This window comes from Grammomys surdaster, unplaced genomic scaffold (genome assembly GCF_004785775.1).
Source record: "Grammomys surdaster isolate TR1022 unplaced genomic scaffold, NIH_TR_1.0 99, whole genome shotgun sequence".
NCBI classification, from domain to species: domain Eukaryota; kingdom Metazoa; phylum Chordata; class Mammalia; order Rodentia; family Muridae; genus Grammomys; species Grammomys surdaster.
This window is the reverse complement of record NW_021604578.1, coordinates 14,875,244-14,895,552: the sequence shown is the minus strand read 5'-3', so window position 1 is coordinate 14,895,552 and position 20,309 is coordinate 14,875,244. Positions and strand designations below refer to the sequence as shown.

At 37.9% G+C, this 20,309-nt stretch overlaps 1 protein-coding gene across 4 annotated transcripts in view; it reads right to left on the bottom strand.

Annotated features, from left to right (window-relative positions):
- Positions 1-20,012, bottom strand: part of Erbin (erbb2 interacting protein) — a 100,944-nt gene extending 80,932 nt beyond the window's left edge. For 3 of the 4 annotated variants that reach the window (XM_028784309.1, XM_028784315.1, XM_028784323.1), the window contains exon 1: positions 19,686-20,012. The gene's annotated coding sequence lies outside the window, so the exon portion shown is untranslated. The remainder of the gene's footprint in view (positions 1-19,685) is intronic. The other variant, XM_028784318.1, reaches the window with a different exon arrangement.
- Between the last annotated feature and the right edge of the window lie 297 nt (positions 20,013-20,309).

Below are 20,309 nucleotides of genomic sequence, written 5' to 3'. Positions count from 1 at the left end.
GCCTAGAAACCATGAGCTCCAGGTTCAGGGAGAGACCCTGTTTCAAAGGAACAGGCAAAGAGTAATAGTGATTTTTAAAAATAAGCTGGCAAACAACAGAGGAGACTATTTAAACCAACTCCTGCCTTCTATGTGCATGAAAGGGTACACTCTTGGACACATACATACACCACATGTGTGTTCACAAAAATAAAAACAACTGTTTTATGCCATCCTTTATTGAATCATAGGAATCTTAATATTGGTCCATCTCAATAAATTATAGTTTTACAGTGTTCTAATTTTCTTAATCTTATGTATTTTCTTTTTCTCCTCTCCCCCACCCAAGCACCCCCTGTATGGGGGGGGAGAATATATTATGCTACTTTAAAGGTAAATAATGTTTACGTAAAACTGTATTTAGTAACAAAACTTTGAAGCAGGTATATTGATTTTATTTATGATTAATTTGCATTTGGGGTAGAACTCTTTCTAAAAGATAGACTAAATAGTTATGCAGCAGATAAGAAATCTCTTATTATTCAAGTCAAGTAGTAACAATTTTACCAATTCAGTATTATTTCTCTTCTTAAGCTCAGTATAAATTGTTTTTGAAGAAAATTGTAGACTTTGATGAAAATTTTTAAAATAGAGATTAAGAGTATAGCTCAGGAGTAAAGCACTTACCTAGAATACATGTGCCACTAGTTAAATCAGTTAATATAAATTCTTAAAATCGTGGGAAAATATAGTATGAAATCTAAACTATAATTATGGAACAGCTTTGTAAGATGCTTACATACAGACACACCGTCATGCTTTATGCTGTATTAAGGCCGTAGAAGCTTATGCAGAATCAAAAGCTGTAAGAGTGCTGTCCCCTGTCACAGTCCTTAAATACTAGTGTTAGCGTTAAGTTGCCCACATACAAATTACCTACAATAGAAACACATCTGTAATACACAGGTCATCTTTTAAAGTCTAAAGCTTTACAGATGGGCATGACATTTTTTCCTAGTAGCTTAAATTCTTCATTCTCCCAGTCAGACTCTACAAGCAGTAATTAACTAGGAAAACAGGGTTTATACTCTGATCAAACAAATTTTGTATAAACAAAGACAAGTGAGGAAGTCACTGATTTCTCATTCAAATAGGCAGTTGAATTTCTTCCATGTCATTTTTATATACCATATGTTTACAAAATAACTGCTCTTCTATTCACATGACTTTAAAAATAAAAGTGAGATGTCTCAGTATTTCATTAAGGTATTAGTTTAGATATGTGTAACTTGTAAGCTGTCTTTCTTGGTTTTAAAACTCTTCTCTCTCTGGTTGTAGTGATTTGAATATACTTGATCCAAGGAGTGCACTATTAGCAGGTATGGCCTTGTTGCAGTAGGTGTGGCCTTATTGGAGGAAGTGAGTTGCTGTGATGATGGTTAATGAGACCCTACTCCTAATCACATGGGAGCCAGTCTTCTCCTAACGGCCTTCAGATGAAGATGTAGAACTCTCAGTTCCTCCTGCACCATGCCTGCCTGGATGATGACGTGCTCCCACCCTGATGATAATGGACTAAATCTCTGAAACTGAGCCAGCCCCAATTAAATGTTGTCCTTATAAGAGTTGCCTTGGTCATGGTGTCTCTTCACAGTAATAGAAACCCTAACTAAGACAATGGCCAAATTCTAGATTATTAGTTTTCTGCAACACAATAAAAAAAATTGACACTCAAAAAGACCTCACCACTAGCTTCAGTGTCTCTCCTGATACCAACAAATTCAAGAGTACCAAATTGGCTGGTTGCTCTCAATACTGACAAATATCCCTTGGCTCCGTGGTTAAAGAGCACTTGCTGCTCTTCAAAGGACCAGATTTCAGTTCCTAGCACTGTCATCTGGTTGCTTACAACTCCAGTTCCAAGGAATCGGACACTCTCTTCTAGATTCTGTATGCATACCTCTACAGCAGCAGCTCTCAACCTGTAGATAGCACAACCCCTTTAGAGTAGAACAACCCTTTCACAGGGGTCACCTAAGACTATCTGAAAGCATAGATATTACATTATAATTCATAACAGTAGCAAAATTAGTTATGAAGTAGCAACAAAAGTAATTTTATGGTTGGAAGTCACCACAACATGAGGAACTGTAATAAAGGGTCACAGAATTAGGAAGGTTGAGAACCACTGCTCTACAGAGACCCACAGACACAGACTGCCCCCCACACACAATTTTCCTAAGTTTTAAGTTACCCTGCCCAGCAAAGATACCTAAAACTCATCTTCACATATTATCTAACTCAAATGGAGAAGTACAATTCCTTACAGAATAAGGAACTGACATAAAACACCACATCCGACAGTAGTTCTCACAGACATAATAGTAAATGGATAAGTCAGCAGCCAGGGAAAAGTGATATCCTGTAATTCAGGAGTCAATCCCACACAACTTTCAACTTCCTTTACTCATGAATCTGGGAATACACAAATGTGTGTATTTAGAATGGCTAGATTATTTTCCATTTTTCAAAATATTTTAATAGACTTTAAGCATCCAGTAAATTATGGAATATCAGGATTCTGTTTTAAAATGTATCAAGCATTTTTGTCATCAAATCTTTGCAGAAACAGTAATGTCTCTTCTAATTGTAGTTTATTTGGCAATATAACCGACCTGTATCAATCTACCCAAGTATATTCATAATGGGACTATATCCAAAGACAAGTTATCTGTAACCAATGATTCTTACTACTGAATTCAAAGTTCTTAATTAGGACAGTACATCCGAATCCATGTGCAAGCCATCACCCTAAACAAGTTAAATCAGAATCTCCGGCATGTGGGATCTAAATGTGCATATTTTTGTCTGTTATTAAAAATCCTGTATTAGTATATGAACACATCATATCACACAGAGGTCAGAGAAAAACTTGTAGGAATAAAATTCATGTTGTTAGGATTGGTAGCAAATGCCTTTGCCTTCTGAGTCATTTCACCTGCTCTGTTTTCTTGTTGGTTTTTGTTGTTTGTCTGTTTTTGGTAAAGTTTCTATTCGATGAGGTGAACACTTCTTAGAGTTGGGGTTTCAGGACATTTTCATTACCCAGAAAATTCCCTTACACTCCACCCAGTTAATGTCCCTACTATCCAGAGGCAATCTATTTACATCTAACAGTAGGGCTGAGTTTTACATTTCATAATAGATACAATATATACTCCTTTGTGTCTGGCTTCTTTCATTAAACAATGTTTTCGAGATCCATCTGTGTTTCATCAATAATTCACTCTTTCTAAGTGCAGAGTGGCATCTCCACAACTCTTTTAATTAATCCATTGTTTTAATTTATCAACATTTGAATTGGTGTCATTGAGGAACTATACAGCTGTTCCCAACATATTCTGAAAGCAAGTTTTTATTTTTAGTTCTCTTGGGCAGATGGGAGTGGAACTGCAATAGGTATAGATTTAATTTTAGAAGGAGTGAGCCTCAATTTTTTTTTTCAGGTTCTCAACAGAATACTAATATGCACCTTTAGAATACTTAATAACAGCCTGGTGGTGGTTAACCCCAGTTCTCAAGGAGGCAGAGGCAGGCAGATCTCTGTGGATTCAAGGACAGCATGGTCTATACAGAATGAGTTCTAAGACAACCAGGGCTACACAGAGAAATCCTATCTTGAAATACCCTCCCCCTACCCCCCAAAAAAAACCAACACTTAGTGTCATTTTCTAACAAGATCATGGCAAACTATATGGTTATAACAATAGTACTGCTATCTGTTTTTTGTTCTAGTTAGTAGAAAAATAGGTCGCCCCCCTCCCTTTTCAAGCCTTGTATGTGGTTTGGAAAATTAAAGTACCTATGATTTTCATTTCAAATAAAGTATATTAATCAATTTTCCATTGCTATAAAGTAAGACTGGTACCTTTAAAATGAAAAGTAGCTTAGTTAGCACAAAGGTAGAATTGTCTTGCATGTGTTTTCTCCGTGTGTGTGTGTGCGTGTGTGCGTGCGTGTGTGTGTGTGTGTGTAAGAGAGAGAGACAGACAGACAGACAGATGGACAGACAGATGGAGGCAGAGAGAGACAGTGACCCACCATGTAGCTGAGAAGCAGAAACAAGAAAGTTCACTATGTAGTTCAGATAGTCTCAAACTTGCAATACTCCTGTCTCAGGCTCTAGAATGTTGAGATGGTAAGAATGTACTACCACATACAGCTCAACTCACAGTTTTGAATGTTGAAATCCACGTGACAGAATATACTTAAGTAGAAAAGACATCAATAAATGCAGCCTCACAACTATAAATTTCATCTATGGAGATGTATTATCCAAAATGTATAACATAGAATCATTACAAGGTATACAACATACATAAGACAAACAGTCTTGATGAAATCTCCACTTACTGGGTTGACAAAATGCCTCAGCAGGTAAAAGCACTTGAGGTCAAGCCTGATGAAGTGAGTTCAAGCCCCAGGACCCACAGGGTCAAAGTAGAGAAGCCATCATGGTATTCTTTGACCGTTACAAACACTCAGTGGTGTTTGCAACCACACACATATATATGAAAAAGATAATGTAATAAAAATATGTGACTATAAAGACTGAGAAGCTAGTTCAGTCAGTGAAGTGCAACCCTGGAGCACAAGGATCTGAGTTAGACCCCCAGAACCCACATAAAAAGCCAGACATGGGAGGACATGCTCCTAGCAACGGGAAGTAGACAGGAGGATCCCTGGAGCCTGGTGGCCAGCCAGTTTAGCCATATCAAAGAGCCACAGGTCCCTGCAAAATGGAAGACAGCTTGGGCTACATGGACAGCCTGTTTCAAAAAATTAAAAAAAAAAAAAACAAAAACAAACAAGCAAACAAAAACCAACTTGGACCCTGTAACTTATATAAATCAAACAAATTTTACAAGTTTAAACTGACATTTAATCACCTCTTTTTGCTAAGATACTTACATTTTTAGATTAATGATATAAACCTTCCTTGCTATGTCATAGTCTCTTAACTACATAAGTAGTTAAGTAGACTTATGAATGGATTATAAGAGTATGGTAACATGCTGGGCAAACTTTTATGAAGAACTATCTTCAAAGAATCCAAACATTTTTCATAATCTCTGTATGATGCTGTATGATGTCTTGATATTTATACTAACATATGCCTTGATAACTAACTCTCTCCAGAAGGTTGAATTTAAGTCATCCCCATTTCCCTGAATATGGGCTGGGCTTCTTACAAACGATTACAATGGATACAATTGACAGATACTACCCTAATCAAGTGATCAAACATCAAGTGATCTTACACCATGATAAGATTATGTATCTTTCCTGATATGGTAGGAGCACCCTTATATAATTCCTAAAACCTCATTCTAGTGGGGTAGCAGGATAGAGGACCTCAATTTATTTAGAATCACTACAAAAGTACCTAAGCAGAACTCTTTTTAAAAAAAAAAAAAAAGAAAGGTAAAAACAATGAAAGTCAGTTGTCACAATCTGGAGGATACTTTTAAGACATGAAAAACTAAATGCTGCGATGAAACTGGAAATTGTAATTCTTCAATATACTAATGTGCAATAGCACTAAGGCAAACTGAATAAAAAGTACACAGAGAACCTTACTGCAAAGCTCTTTGTGAATATGTAAGTATTTCAAAATAAAAAACTTAATTCAAAATCTGAAACAAAGCATTTTTATAAACTGAGAAAACTCCTTCCATCATAACTTCATCCTTCCCCACACCACATCTAAACTGCAGGCCTTGCCTGGTGAGGCCAGCTAATCTTCCATTCTACCAAAGCTATTTCCAGATTCAATACAATCCCAATCAAGATTTCCATCTCATTCTTCACAGAAATACAAAAAACGATCTGAAATTCATGTGGAATCCTAAGACCCCAGATAGATAGCCAAAGGAACCCTGAGCAAATTACCGGTCCAGATTTCAAGATCTTTGAGAGCCATAGTAATAACAGGATGGTGCTGACATAAACATGACAACAGACCAAAGAAACAAAATTTCAATTTTCCAGATACAAGTTGCCAAATGTTTATTATTTTATTTCTTCAAAACTACAGGGGGAGGGGGAAAGGGAAAGGGGTGAAGAACTCTTGAAGGGAGGACCAGGAAGGGGAGACAACATCTGGAATGTAAATAAGTAAAACAATTTTTAAAAACTACAAGTAGCTGGGCCCGAGCATAGAGCAGGTCACAGGCGGCAGCTCAGCACCCAACCCCAGAAAACCGAGAGAAAGAGGGACTCCCAGGAGCTTTAACTCAGGCAGCATCCCAGGTAAAAATGAATCACCCGTGATGTCTGCTGTTAGAAGTTCTAATCCAGATGCTGGCCTCCGAACTTATACTACTCAGACCTTTGAAGGGCCACTGACAAGAACATCAAACAGCTAGAGATTGACATCACTAATCTGAAGAAATCCCTCGTTTCGCTGTCTGAAGAGACCTCCTAAAATCGCAAAGATCCTTATTGGACTTGATTTACTCTATTACAATAGAAAAGGCTGTGTACAGCTCTTGACTGTGTACAGTCCTTAAAGAACAAGGTTGCCTTTACATAGACAAGACAAGGAGGGTTAAAGAGAGCATGAAACAGGTAGTGAAGGCCCTAAGAAAAATCAGAGAGAGAAAGAGACAGATGAAGGCTGGTACAAGAATTGGTTTTCAGCCTCTCCAAGGTTGTCAACCCTATTTCCTCTCATCTTGGGACCATCATTTGGGTTCTTTTTGCTTTTTTCTGCTGGTCCCTGGCTCTCAAGTAGGCGGACTAACTCTGTGATACAACAGATAAATAATTTGGTAGCAAAACCTACTCAGATACATTATCATAAGTTAGCTATGGAGGACCACGAGACTCAAGATGAGGTTGTTACTTTATCCAGGGTGTTCCCAAAACCCATCTCCACCCAGCCTAAAAGGGGGGACTTCTGCCCCTAGACCAAGCAGAGAGGGGCCACCCAGAACCCCCTCTGTCAGGTGATCTGAATTCTTTCGTAGGCTGAGAGGCTAAGCACTGCAAGGGAATATAAATAAAAGATAAAAATATCTATCTGGGTTCCCTGAGGGACAAGCCTGACTGCATAGGGGTTGATGTCAAAAGTATCCCTTCTCCAGGAAAAAGACATCGGGACAGGTATGGCTCTCATGCCTCACTGGACAACAATAGGGGGATGGGAACCATTACAAGGTCCCCTTCAAATACTGGAGGTCAGTCCTCTATCCCCGCCTTCACACGTTTAGAATTGCCACAGCCCTTCTATACTTAGAGAAGGGAGGAGATGTCAGGGGCAGCCCTGCTTACACACACACTGAAGGCCTAAAATCAGCCACAGGCCTAAAATCAGCAATAGACCTGTCATACATGTATACTAACACCAAGTCTTGGGTCTCAGTGGAAAAACATTGAAACAGATGGCTATAAGCTAATGTAAACAGGCAGCTTTTGTGGAAATTTACAAGCCTGAGTAGTCATAGACCTTGTAAATAGGTAGCCTGGGCAGACAATATCAACTTAGATAAGGACACGTGAGTCATAGGCAGTCATAGTGACTTGTCCTCTGAACCTTCACCCAGCCGATACCCAGTTCTGATGATATCTGTATTCCCCCTGATCACCCACACTCCAGTGCCATTCCCTTCCCCACATCCTGTCTTTCTGTGTTTATAACCCCTGTGTGAATGAATTACGATTTGAGAAAAAATAAATTATAAAAAAAAAATACTATTGATGAGTGGAGCCATACTACAATGAAGTTTTAACTCCAAATATATAACAACAGCCAACTAATTAAAAATAGTCACTTGAATATATGCTTTGGGTTAAGAAATTTATGCCTCTCTGTTAAATAAAAACAGATGAAATCAGATAATTCTATTTTCAAAAAAAAAAAACTACAAGTAACTTTCACATATAAGAGTCAGTAAAATCCAACTGGATCTCAGGTAAATTAACTGTCTTATAACAAGAGTATTCCTCATTCCCATCCCTAATATCAGTGCTGCCATTCCTTTCATTTAATACACATCACTGCATCCATTATTGATATTTCTAGCAATAATGATAGACAAAACCCACAGTACAACATAAAGAGCAAAAGTGAAAATGAACAATGGACTTTGGTTAGTAACGATGTATCAGTATTAGCTTAATTGCAAGGAATGTGTCACATGAATACAAAGTGGTAATAATATAGGAAATAAAAAGATAGCATGGTACTTAACCTAATGGCAATGTTCTTTTTTTGCAAGCCTGATTGATACTACACAAAGAATTTAGACATACTTGGAAAAACAAAAATCTAAAATCATGTTGCAGAACTGCATACTGCTTTAAGATAAACTCTATGGGATTTACTGGCTCATATATTAATACTAACATTTCTTGTAAGTTGAACTGTATTCCAGTAATTTCTAAAATTTAAAAGCCATATGATAGACTGACATTCACTAAAAAGGAAGAAAAGTTTATTTGTCCTTAATTTCCTGATTTATGTGAACCCAGACATCTTTTCTCTAATACTTATTAATCAAAAGAAAAAGAAGGCTTATTCAAACTAGACTATTTCCAAATCAGTAACGATGAGACAAAAAAATACAACATCCTAAGAAACATACTTTTTGTTTACAGATTACCTAAGAAATACATTAGGAGAAAGTTAACATCATGATCAAGAAAACATGTAAATCAACAGAAATTAACTCTAAAGTATAACTAATAAACCAAGGTCTTCTGTGAAACACTAAGTAAAGTGGCATTTATACTGATATAAATATCAAATAAATGATTGAAATAACTGTTATTTGATGATGTACTAAGGAGTTCAAGAAAACTGTTTACAGACCATTGGTGTGGTTTTGCTTTGTTTTTAAGAGAGTAAAAATCAGTAAACAATGTTTAAGAAGTCCTCATATGACTGAAGATTTCTTCACACCCAAAGAGACAGAAGGGACCAACTCTAATTAAAAAAAATCAATCTAAGGATCTTTCTTTCTCTAGTAAGTATTCAGAGTTTAATAAGTTTCCTTTTGCTCCTTCTCATTTTCATAGCTGACAATGCTAGAGACAGCAAGTGTGAAATGGTACAGCAGAAGCCCCTAGGCAGCAATGAAAACATCCTATGGGGATTTGGAAACAGCTTCAGTTGATAAAGTCCTTGCCTTGAATAAACATTGCTCTAGATTGGATACTTAGCACACCAAAATAAGCAAGTAAGTAAATAACTAAAAAAGTAAGTAAATAAAGCAAGCTAACAAGCTGCAGGAAGAGTTAAGGAATATTTTTATAGTTAAACATATGGCCAGGACTATATAACAATCAATGAAGAATTTCAGTTCTGTCTCAACTACCCAAAGAAACTGGCCCCTCCTCAATACACACAAAGAATACTGTGATGAGATAACAACTGTTTTGTTAGCATCTGTATTAAATTAAATCATACAATATTAGGATAGAGTTTATGATTCAATTAAAAATAGAAAAACTATTACTAAATTTTATAAGAATATACCTTGAAAGTAAAAGCATATCAACTAAAATTCTATTTGAAAGTTTTTGTGTTTATACAGGGACGTAATAAACCTAGGGTTTCTTGCATTCTGAGCAAGCAATCTAGCACTGAGCTATAGCCCCATATCTCTATTAGCAATCTTTTAAAGTCTTCACGGTGTTTCTGTGGATAATAAGCATGAAAGTTCATCATTTCCCTTCATTTCAGTAGCCAGATAAATTCTTGTCTAAGATACAAGGGCCCTGGGACTGAAAAAAAAATAAGCAAGCAAGACAAAACTGATAATACTAGAAACAATTTCAATAACTAAGAATGACTAGTAAGGGGTGGGTGAGGTGGCTCGGCAGGTAGCACTTGCTGCGAAACCAGAGCCCACATAGTAGATGGAAGGAACTGACACCTAATTTAAGTTGTCCTCTGACCTTCATATGCTCACTGTGGTACTTGTATGATGACACACAGACACAGACAGACACACTCATGCACAATTGGTGCACATTCATTCTCTCTTCTCTTTCCTCCTCCCTCTCTCTCTCTCTCTCTCCCCCCCCGTCTCTATATCTCTGTCTCTCTCTCACACACACACCTCTCACCCCGAAACCCACACACATAAAATAACAATAGTACAATAGTAAAATTTGTAAGTGAAGATAAAGAACAAAGTTTGCTTGCTTGCTCTTTTCCTTGAAAAAAAGTGACTAGTACGGTCTCTGTTTAGTAATGGCCTTCTCTCACCTATGACATATCAAATAGCATCTGCTATCTATGAACCCCTCCTAGCACACCGTAGCAAAGCAAAGATCATAGGACTCCTAATCCATGAAAAACTTTCAAAAAGCTTGCTTGCCCTTTCCTTCAAGCTTAAAAGTAAATCTAATCACGTAAGACTATCTTGGTATGTCCCTTAAATAATGTCCAAAATCTCCAAGTATAGTAAAGGCCAACCTATTAATTCTAGGGTAGATGATAGTTTGATGGGGGTGGGGGATTCAGTTTTAGATTACAGGTTTCTCACACAGGTCCCAATGCAAAACTCTACTCCAGGGTTTAAAACTGACCTATGGTTTGAAAACCAAGGGTATCCTTATCAGTTGATATAAAGCTCTGAACTTTGGAATGATATAAACAACAGAATTTCAACACAGCAGAACAGGATCTAGGGAGAAGCTCCATGAGTGAGAGTACTTGCTCCACAGTCCTGTTCCTATCTTCAGAATTGGGGGTTAGAGCCAGCCAGATACCACAAGCTCCCTAGCCAGCCAGCCTAGTCAAGAAGGTGAGTTACCAGTTCAGTAAAAGAAAGTTAGAAAAAAACTTTTCTAACATCTCTAGGTTCCCCAAGCATACATGCTCGCATCAATCTCAATCTCTCTCAATATCTCTCTCTCTCTCTCTCTCTCTCTCTCTCTCTTACACACACACACACACACACACACACACACACACACACACACACGGAGGGAACTACTTTTCACTGTTAGAGATGTTACAAATACTGGACAAAACCCAACAGATAAGGAAACAAAAATAATCAGGATCTAATGATACAGAGGTCTGTAATTCCAGCTGTGCTGGGGGATGGGGAAGGGAGGGTGCTGTCTTTGAGAAAGCTGAGGGAGGAATAGTGAATGTTCAAGATTGAGCTACAGAACGAGTACAAGACTAGCCTGGGCAACTAAAAAGAAGACTAGAGATACATGTCAATGGTAGAAACCCAAGTCTGATCCTCAGGAAAGCACTATATATAAATATAAATATAAATATAAATATAAATATAAATATAAATATAAATATAAATTTAAAGATGTTTAAAAGCCAGGCAGTTTTGGTGCACACCTTTAATCCTAGCATTCAAGAGGCAGAGGCAGGTGGATCTCTGAGTTCAAGGCCAGCCTGGTCAACAGAGCAAGTTCCAGGACACCCAGGACTACACAGTAAGGTCCTATTCTCGAAAATCAAGAATAAAAAATTTTTAAATAACTTAAAACCCTGTTTGTATAGATTAGAATTAGTGTTATTGTAAATTCATAGTTTTCTCACATATATATAAATATGTGGTCGTAAAAAGACTCCCAGCAAGGCCTAGGGCAGTACTGCTAGAGAAATAAATACAAGTTCCCAGGCACTGCTTCTAACTACTATTTTCCTCTTAAAATAACCAAGGAGGGTCTAGAGAGATGTCTCAATAATTAAAAGTACTTGCTATACAAATCATGAGGGCTGGAGTTCAGATCCCAGTACTCACATAACAAGTCAGGTATCCTATACAAGCCTGAAACCTGCTAAGACCATCCTAGTAGGTGGAGACAGGATTACTGAAGCTTGCTGGATTCCAGCCTCAAAGAAAAAAGAAACAAGAGCTTCAGGTTCAGAGAGCACACGATACCAAACTCGGATGCCTCTGCACCTGCACAAGTTCTCCCCCACATACAGACAGATAAATCTTTAAAATAACAACCAAGATAATAGCAGATTAGTTCAAAACATTTAAAAAGCATAGTTATAATCTAAAGTTAATTTAAAAAAAAAAAGCCAAGTGGAAGAAGTCCTCACTAGCTAAACAGTAACAAGAGTGGAATGGCCCACCATGCTCAATCACCAGCCCTGCATTAAAATAATGAGCATAAAATTTAATAAAAATTAGTTTTAGGGGCTGGTGAGATGGCTCAGTGGTTAAGAGCACTGACTGCTCTTCCAGAGGTCATGAGTTCAAATCCCAGCAACCACATGGTGGCTCACAACCATCTGCAATGAGATCTGATGCCCTCTTGTGGGGTGTCTGAAGACAGCTACAGTGTACTTATAATAAATAAATAAATAAAGTTTTTAAAAAAAAAAAAAAGCCTGAAAACGATGCTGAGAGTTAATCATAAAACTCTAAATATGAATCTGTAAGAAATAAATATGAAAATATCAGACAGCTGAAAATGATGGAATAGTCAACAAAACAATGAAGCTTGTAGTTTTCAAACATATCACTGCCTTGAAAGGCAGACACTGTTCAGATTGCAGGAGCAGAATGACAAGTCACTGTAACACATAAAGACAGCTAGTAAGGTTTAGCAGGTAATGTTAAATTCTACCTCTGACAGTCTTGATGTGATTGTGTGAAAGAGTCTTCTTTATAAGAAAGAAACATGGGGTATTTCAAAGTGATAAGGCATTAGATGGGCAATTTATTGCCAAACAGGTTAAAGAACAAACAGATTCAACTTTTATGTCTTGTCACTGCCTCAAAACTTAAGACAAAGACTAGGGATATAATTGAAGTGAAAGGATATTTGTTGAACTTCCTCAAAGCCCTGATTTGATTCCCAGTACCATATAAAACTAGTCCTGGGAACAAACAATGTTATGTGCCTGTAAGCACAGCACTCAGGAGATAGAGACAGGAGGATCAATCAGGAGTTCAGGGTCATCTTTAGCTACCAAGTGAGTTTGAGGTCAGTCTCTGACACACACACACTCAAAAAAAAAAAAAAACCCCTCCAACAAGAGAAAAATGTTCAAAAACTCTGTAGTCATTTTAAAAATCTGGGAAGAGTATGTATCTACAGAGTAATCTGAGACTACCAAGGATTGGAGAGGGAAGGCGACATCAAATGAAATCCAATAGTCTTGGTTATCCAGTTCCACAGCCTACAGTCAGTTACCTAAAGCCAGCCATAGTCTAATGGTATTTGACAGAAAATTCCAGAAATAAACAATTCTAAAGTAAAAGCACACACTATCCGATTGTACACTGCATCCACACTATACAGACCCTACCTGTCAGTCAATTCATAGCCATCTAGGGCATCAAATACACAGCAGAAGCATCTCAGTGCTATTTTACTCAATGGGCTCAAAATGACATAGGCTAATAAAAAACCAAACAACAAAAAAGTCATTTCCTTTTCAGTAAAAAGGTACAAATTCTCAATAATAAATTACTAAAATCCACATTAAGAATCCATCATACTGTCAGGTGTAGTAGTACACACCTATAATCCCAAGCACTTTGAAAGCAGAAGCAGGGGAATCAGAAGTTCAAGGCCAACCTCAGCTATACAATGAATTCAGTTAGCCTAGGCTACACAACACCCTGTCTCCAGCAACAAGGAATGTTCCTTCTATCTATAAAATTGTGAACATATTTACACTAGTTTTGTTATTCCACCTTAAACAGTAAAGGTTATAGCCACTGGAGCTGGGGCTAGTTACCTGGTAGACTAACTGCATAGCAGTAGAGGCCCTCAAAGCCAGTACTTACCACTTAAAAAATTAAAATTAAAAAAAGTTACAACCATACTATGTGGTAAGTGCTTAGTTAAGATGGAAAAGGCATACAATTACAGGGCCTGGTGTTATTAGTGGTTTCAGGCATCCACTCAGTCTTATACTTTTTATAGCCAAAAGATATTCGAGTACAGCTACCACTATACATGTAAGGGGCAGGTGCTGAAAACAAGCATGAAATGTATCTTGAAAGATACTGAGTTTTCTAAGCAAGGATTGGGAGAATTGTGTCTGAGCAGTCAGTCATCTTGTAGACAAAATTATAGTAGGATGTGCTGAAGCTCCAATACAGACCTCTGTCCTGTGGGAAAGCTGACAAGCCAGCAGGATGCTGAAATTAGGAAGGCATCTCCTAAAGGACAGGAAACACCTGTACCAAGAAGCCAAATGATCCACATATCCTAGAGCTGAACACATTAGTACAACACACCTCTTCTAAGCAAGTACCAAAGCAAGATCAAGTACTCACTTGTGCTGGAAAAATATGTTCAAATGATCAATAGGCACAAAGTAGGCCACTAATAAAAAACTTTATCCGCTAGAAAAAAAAGAAACACAATATCTGAAGAAAACCCAAAACCACAACAGATCTACCAAACACAAGATCAAATTTCAAGTAGAAAACGGAAGAAAATATTTAAAAAGAAAAAAAACTTCAGAAATCCTAGGTTACATGAAGACCAAAATACTGCTGAACAATAGAAACCAACTTCTTTGCAAAAGAAAAGTTCTTAGGAACTGTATTTCAAAAACAAATTATTAAGAACTGAAAACCAAGGAGTCCGCTGAAAGATTACGCCTTAAGATTCTGCTGTAACTCAGAGTACCCCATAAATATCTAAAAGGTGTTTGAAAACACTCTTTCCTTTCCTAGAAACTGGATGAGGTAGATTTTCTTCATATATTTCAATCAAAACAACATATTGCAACAGATGGAAGAAACTGATATGAGACTCGAGATGCTTTACATTAAGCCCAACAAAAGTAACTTGCAAAAATACAAAAACATCTTTTTGCTTTATTATAGTCAGTTCTCCAAATCCCTAAGTTCAGCCATGGTGAAAATACACAGGGGGAAAATTGCATCTGTACTGAACACATACAGACCTTTCTCTCTTGTCATTGTTTCTGAAACAATGCATCAATTACTTAGTATTTACACTGGATTTAGTATTACAAGTCATCTAAAGTTGTCTTAAAGTATTTCTAGTAGGTGGGCTTAGAGTTATTCAATTAGAATATATACAATATATTACTATGCCATTTAATATAAAGACCCTAAATATCCATGGAAGGAACTGAAACAATACACTATGTGACAACTGTATTTGTTTTGAAAAATAATATTTTTTCCTAGAACAATATTAGCAGGCAATGATTTACTGTTATTTTTAAATTTTATTTTAATTTCTAAAAAGATTAGTAATCAATAGCTAACACAAACCCAAACTTGTAGAGGATCTCAATTTGTAGAAGTATTGGGAATTCTAAGATCAAAACACCAAATAATCTTAAAACTGCTATTTCTTATAATTATACATTACAACAGAGAGACTCTGTCAACCTGCAAATGAAATGTAAAGACGGTATTCTGTCCCAAAACCACTAGTCCAGACTACAATTGGTCTCTGAAATAACAAGGTTCAATTCCTGGCTGTTTCACTTACAATGCACAAAAGTAATACACACTAGGCAGAAGCTATTTAAAATTTTGATCACTTCTTCAACTAGTAATCCAAGGTATGATATTTCTCAGGAGCCACAAAAAAGAATCAGGAGAATAAAAGATAATCTACAGTGAACTGGGTTGCCAAAGTTTTTTGAATACAGGTACTCAATAAATTACAGGAGATATTGAATACCTGCAAGTTTTGTGTGAGATGATTTTGCAGGATGAGGAAGTGTTCTGAGCATGGGTAAGGTAGTCTAGCCTAAGCCATCACACTTAGTAGGTGCGCTAAAGTGAGTACACTCTTGATTAGTTCCAGCCATGATCAGTTTATCATCATGAAATGCCATCCCATCCTAAGTTCAGAACATCTGTACTTTCTAAGTTATTCAACCTTCTTTCCATTTTCTCATTCTCCCACTGTAATACTCATTAGTCACAATTTCATGGTGCTGTCAGTGTGCCTTTCTCAATCCTTCTAGCACACCAAGAAGCCAAGAAATAGCTCACTATGCACAAAGATCTGAATAAGGATATCCCCATGAATAAACTTTACAGGCTTTATTATATCTATTTTGATTACATAATGTCATTTTTGTTGTTTCCTAGGGTTTCTTAAAACATACTATACAATTAAATTCATAGATGGATACAGTCCTTATTGAGTAGAGTTTTACTTTACTGTTTACTTTTAGATGTTCTTATTTTCTATTCTTTCACACTATCATTTACAAAGCATGTCAAGGACTTTATGCAGTGGAACAAAACTGGAAGTGACAAAAATAATGTGGTAGAGTAGCAATGCAATTATGGATCAGACAGATGAATATACACAACTGGAAAAGACAGACTGCAGAGACACTGAGGCAGGAAAAGAAAACTGATGAGACAGCATAAAACAAATCGGTACACTAATAAACATGAATATGCCACGGACACTGAGTTGGAATGCAAATGTTATCAGAATTAAACACTCTGATCAAATCAATTATTGTGTTTCATATTTCAAACACTTTGAGGAGAATTATGCATGGACTAAGGAACTTCAGAAAAAGAGGCAAAGCAAAATATAATAGCTAAATATTTGATGAACATGGAAAAATAGGATAAACAAGTACATTAATAAAAGAAAAATAAAAAATAAAGGAATTAGAAAAGAGAGTTGAGTAATAGCAGGTTTTAAAATCAGGAAACCCAACAGAGGAGAAAGATAAACTGTAAACCTGATAGTACAAAAAAAAAAAAAAAAACAAAAAAGCCTGATAGTACAATGAAAAGTAGACTAGGTAAGACCAGTGCTGAGGAAGGAGAGAATACAGTGTGAAGGGCAATGAAATTCCCCTAGACAATTCAAAAGTAGATAGCATAGAATAGAATTCATATACACATTCTGTACTCCAACAAAAACTAATGGGCATTTAAGAATTAATCTATCATGAACAGTAAGAAAGGCACCACTGCTGTTAAGAAAGGAAGCAAGAACACCATTCTGTGTTGTGGGCAGTTGTTCAACAACAAACAAAAGAGAAAAATGGATGACTAAGACACAGTCAAGATTAAAATGGAAGCAACAAAGTAGGTGTATTTAAAGAAACTCTAAATATCAACAATTATTAAGAAATGTATTTGCTCTCCAACTCACTAAATTCTATATAATCCCAGATATTTTGTAAATACCACCATAACCTTTTTCTACAACAAAAAGCAACTTAAACTCTAAAATCATATTATTGATAAGCAATTATTTCAAATAAATGCCCAAATAAGTACCTAATTTTCTCAAAATTTAACGTATGGTCCTTGGCAGATGGTGTTTACTATAAGATAAAAATAAAAAATACATAAAATGTCTAAAACAACCAAATTTCAGAGGTTTATGACCAATGAAGGTGTAAAATTATCTCTATAGTTATTACTTGGTTAAAAACAGCAAAACTGTTTCTATTCTTTAACCTCTCTAACCATTTTATACGTGACACTGACAATAAATAGCTTGCTCTTATTGAAGCAAGATGATTCTTGAAGGAATCATCATAATATTGAATCAGGAGAAGCTTTGAAAGCTCATGATTTTCATTAACAAGCCTCTCTATGCAGTCCAGGCAAACACTCGAAGTATTTCATTTCACAATTGAATGGGGGGTCCCTCACACAATGCTGAAAATATATAAATTTTAAGGCCATTCAGAAAGACTTCAAATCACTGTCTTTTAAATAACAAACCTTTTCAAACCGTTGCTTCATTTTAAACAAGACTCAAAAAATATTTGGTATGAGAATAGTATAAAACCTAAAACTCATTAAGCTAATTTGATGCTTAATCTATCCAACTTTAACTGCAAAATAAATGCCTTGTTGAGGAAGAAGAGGCAATCAAAGGTTCACAAAGGTGGGACATCTCATTTTCAACACGTCAAAATCGAAACATACTACTCTTTCAAATATAACCTACTTCTTTAAAGGGTGGGAGTGCTAAACAGGCATTTTCAAGTGACGTAATACTTTACACAAACGGAATGACACAAAAACATCTTTGCAAAGTGTTCATTCTCTAAAAGACTTGCTCTATTAAGGCTCTGAGGCTGAAGCCAAGTAGAAACCATAAAAGGAAAGCGAAGTTCAATGTCATTTACTTTGTTCCCCTCTTTCATATGCTCAAGAATAACCTCTTTCGCTGCCTAATTATACGTCCCCAAATCATAAAGTCCACCAGTTATGCACTTTAAACTCCTTCATAAAGCAGTCTGACTTTTAACAGGAATAACTTGATGGTTCACAAATCTCACCAATAAAATAAAAATGAAAACAAAAACTCCAGAGACCAGGCCCTAATGACAGAACTGAAACGATTCTCTTTTTGAAATGTACTTAATAAAAGCCAAACAGCCAAGAACAAGATGTGAACTCACTTGATCCTGATCTTTAAAACCTACCTTTCCTCTTTTAACTAGAGGAAGTCAACTCTTTTTCCTCAGGTTTCTGATAATTATTTTGGTAACATCTGATTAAACATCAATTTAAGCTTAAGCTACATCTATCTATAGTTAATATTTATTTAAAATACAGTATTATCTGTCACAAAAGTACTTGGGGGAAAAAAAGCTAACAAACTAAACTTAAAAAAGGCACACAAATGAAACACTACTAAGGGGAAAGACAGCAGGGTTTACTGCAACCAAAACTAGTTCTACCCATAAAGAAGACTCTATTGGTTCAGAAGAGTTCCTACGTCTGACTGGTGGAATGTCTGCCATGTTTCACGAATTCCTGCCCGAACAGTGTGTACCTATCACTTATTAGACAGACCCAAACAAAAACAGATGGGCCAACACAAAAAAAATATGAGGACTATACAACTGCAAAACAGCGCCGCTTTTTTGCACAATGTGACTCTCCTAAAAATCTTAAGGGTTTTATTTCTCTTCCCTTCCAATGTAGTTCTTAATCGGAACTGCATACATGTCCTGACCAATCAACTACTTGCAGGTGTTTGGGGTTTTGTTTAGTTTTTGTAGCCATATCCTTCTCCGTCTTTATCCATAATCTTCATGACATTCAGCTTCCTAGAACGACAGTTTCAAGAAAAATCTAGCAGCTACTAGGCTTCAATCAAGTAACCAAACAAGCACTGTAAGCTACTGACTGAAAAGAACGCATGACTTACTACAAGTAGTGCCTTAGCCGTCCAGAAAAAGCAACCGAGAATGGCAGGCAGACGGGTTTCTGGAAACAGACGTGCCTTAACAAAACGACCTCCCTGTAGGATTAACGCGAAAACCAAAACAATCGGCACCAACATAAACAAATGTGGCAGCCATCTCAGTGAGAGCGAATCAATCTCTCCCGGCAGCCAGAGACTTAACTTTCTTCCGAAACAAAAGTTCCCAGACTCAGCAACTTGATATACATTGAATATGTCCCAGAACACTAAAACTTCTGGCCCTTCTGCTCAACAAAGGAACTCTTTCTTCCGATGGCTGAAAAACTTTTCGTCCCACCGCATTCTTACAACCTCATCTTAAAAAGAAAGGAATCCAGACGGTAGACGGGGCAAGGGGGGGAGAAATCAGTTCTACTATTCAGCTGCTAAAACGCCAAGGCACTCTGAGTGACCCGAGAGAAAGAAGTGAGACAACTCGGGCAGAGCGAGGTGGACTAAAGTACCGTCGCTTCCGGCCCACGAACTCGGCTCGACGCTTCCCGTAAAAAAAAAATTACCTCTCCGGGTGTCTCAGGGCAGCCGTCCCGAGGCTCGGCTTGACATGGTTTCCAGTCCTTCCTCAGTGGCTCCGGGCCCCGCCGAGGCTCCCGTGAGGGCGAGGCGGATGTGGAGCTGCCGCCCGCAGCAGTGCGGCTGCTCCGGTGGGGGCTGGGGTGCGGGCTGGCTTCCTGCTCGCGACTTCTGTCAGGAGTTTCCCAGCCCCGGCTAGGTTCTCCGCCGAAGGAAAAAACTTTTCACTCGTGACACCGCCCGGAATTGCCGTGCGAAACTCACTTCCTGCCTGGGTGAAAAGCAGGATCCAGTTCGGTGCCCGGGAACCCGGAACCCCCGGGCGGCGCGCCGCCGAGGGGGAGGGGACGGCGCCCGCCCCGAGCCGCGGGACCTCGCGCGGCCCACGGGGGCGAGGACGCGGAGCTCGGCGGGCCTGGGCCGCACTAGGCCTCCGCCCCCACAGCCGCGCCGCGCGGGTATTGTCTCGAGTGCGCCGGCCGCGCCCTGCGCCCGCCCGGCTCCCGCCGCCCCGAGCCGGAGCCGACCGGCCGCGCAGGCTGGAAGGCGACCGTCCGTCGGGCAGTCCGACCGGCCGACCCTGTCTCTGCCGCCCGCGCTTGAGCCCTTCG